Source organism: Musa acuminata, unplaced genomic scaffold, assembly GCF_036884655.1.
Source record: "Musa acuminata AAA Group cultivar baxijiao unplaced genomic scaffold, Cavendish_Baxijiao_AAA HiC_scaffold_1136, whole genome shotgun sequence".
NCBI lineage: Eukaryota > Viridiplantae > Streptophyta > Magnoliopsida > Zingiberales > Musaceae > Musa > Musa acuminata.
In genome coordinates this window covers 9,439,288-9,441,787 of record NW_027021348.1, presented here as the reverse complement: position 1 = coordinate 9,441,787, position 2,500 = coordinate 9,439,288, and the positions used below count along the sequence as shown (strand labels likewise).

At 53.8% G+C, this 2,500-nt stretch overlaps 1 pseudogene; it reads right to left on the bottom strand.

The window, feature by feature from the left end:
* LOC135670589 (28S ribosomal RNA) overlaps positions 1–2,500 on the bottom strand; it is a 7,976-nt pseudogene that overhangs the window by 3,414 nt on the left and 2,062 nt on the right.

The following is a 2,500-nucleotide window of genomic DNA, read 5'->3' as shown; positions in this document are numbered from 1 at the left end:
TGGCATTCACAGGAATGGCCAACCCTTCGCGCAAGAGGCACCACGAGAACAGGCAAGCTTGGAAGAATTTGGAGCGCACAAAGGTTGGGATGGCTGAGTTTGAGCTACGGCTCAACGTTGACAACTATACTTGATGGTGCTCTAGGCAAGCGAGGCGCTTGGCAAGAATGAGACCATCCAAGGTGGAATGAGTTGCTCAACGACCAAAAGAGTTAGGCCAAAGCTCACAGAGGTGAGAGGAATTGCTAACTCGAAGAATTTGGTACTCATGCAGGGGCTTGTATGCGGACGATGGAATGTCCGTGGCCATCCCAAGGCGGCCGAGACTCGGCACCATGGAGCATTGAAACTTTCTCTTCGGCATGCGAAGGATACGTCCGGAGGAGGCTGAAGTGTGCAACGAGTTCAGCATGTTGCTAGACCTTGAGGGGTGCAGTGGGGGCTGTATTGACGGGGAGTCGCAATCTAGCAAGTGCGTTTGCAGGAGGCAGAACAATGCACAGTTTGTTCAGCAGATCGGAGTAGTCCAAGGGGATGGGGGTCTCCGAAACGAAGAGAGATGTTGCTCCAACGGGATAGTTATCCAGGAGGGATAAGTCTCGGCACTCCAGAGGGAGAATCATGTGAGACGGACTTCACATGTTGAGGAGGAGTACCTCACAAACAACAACTCCACGAAGCTCGATGGACTGAGCAAGCGGCGAGGAGTCGTCGCATGATCTCGCTCGAGAGAATGCATTGGTGGATGCATTGCGAGATCAAGTGGGGGAGCGACCTGAAGCAACTTAAATGAAGGCACACTTGGAGTCGATGTGGAGATCGGACTCAAGGGAGGGCTGACCCGTGGAATGGTGGGCGCGAGGGCCACCATCGACTCAATGCAGAAACGAGGAGCGGAGCAACTTGGGTGTAACTTGGCGAAGTACCCAAGCCGTATGAAGGGAGCCAGCAGAGAAGTTGGAACATGGAGCAGAGGCACAGTGCTTTTCTTAGACAGAGGTCAAGGACATGAGCTCTTGCAGAGGCAAGAGCAGGATCATGTTGTTCCATGGGTCCTTCATTCTGACGGAGTGGACTCATCTTGCATGGTGCCAAAGACGAAGGGAGCTTCGGGGCACATGCACCTTATCTCGGAGGAGCATTTGATGAAGGAACTAAGGCGACTCAATTTGCGGAGGCGAAGTTGAGTTCAGAAGGCCTTAGCACGGGGCAAGAGGACGCAGAGGCGGGTACTCTTGAAGAATATGCCACAGTGTTGCCATTCGAGTTGCTAGGAAGGAAGCGGTGCGCAGCAGAGATTGTGCTGGTAGGGGCAGAGGCCCAGGATCCAGGCAATAGTGCACAAATTACAGCGAAGTCGGCGGACTTCGGGAGCGCTACTAGGCGACGGACTGTCCTAGAGCGGTGCTTCATCTAGGTGTGACCCAAGAGTGGGTGGATGAAGATCGATTGCCAAAGGAGCGAACAAAATCGAAGGTGGAGGAGACCCTGCGATGTATTGGCAGAGGCCACACAGCGGAGGGTTCACAATTCGAGTTTATTCCACAAGGATCAGAATGCAATGGAGATGTCACCAGGAGGCGACATGGTGCAGCGGATCGTGGTGGAACAGTTCGATGGCAATGCGATACACACGACCTTGTCCCGTGAGGGATGTGATCATATGGAGGTATGATCGGGAGCTACTGGGAGCTCCGCTTTGGTGAACAACACGACGGCAAGAAGGGCTATGGATTCAAGGAGTGAAGGCCATGGTACCGCAGAGGCGGGTCTTCCGGGCGTGCACCGAATTTTGCATCGGATGAAAACCTTGGTCATCAGCATATGGGGGCTGGGTTCCACCAAGGGAAAAGTTCGTATGCAAGTACCAGGGAGTCCCATGGGAGGGACTTGATCATGCAGAGGTATGATCGAAGCAGCTGGAGAGTTGGACTGCTCCAGAGCTCTTATTCGCTTAAGGGAGCCCGGCAAGTCAGAGGACAAGGCCGAGTAAGCGAACGTTGCTACCAAGGAAGCTATGGAGAACAGAATTGGTGCAAACCCTACAATGCGATGGCAGAGGCCATGCATGGGAGTGCAGTCTGTCTTTTCATCGACCAGAAGGAGCTGCTTGGAGAACACAGAGGTGTTGAAGCAGGGGGTCGAAAGGGGCGAGGAAGCGACGATGAGTCCAGAGGGACTTAGCTACCCAAAGTCAAGCAATCAGTTAGAATGGAGGTGGACTCAGAGGAGTGCCACGAAGACATCTCTACTGATCGTGAAGAAAAGGGATTCAGATGCGAGGCGACGGATAGTAGGGCCATGGGCATGGCAGCGCCATGGTACCGCAGAGGCGGGACTTCCGTCAAAGTCATTGATCCCTTGCTCTCACGGAGGGAGAGCGTTTGGTCGTGAAAGGGGCCGAGGAGGTGGAGTATGCAGAGGCAATCTCCAAGTACCGAGACAAGGCTGAAGGGCAGAGGCCAAGAAACTTCGTAAGACCGGTGTCAACAAGTTTCTC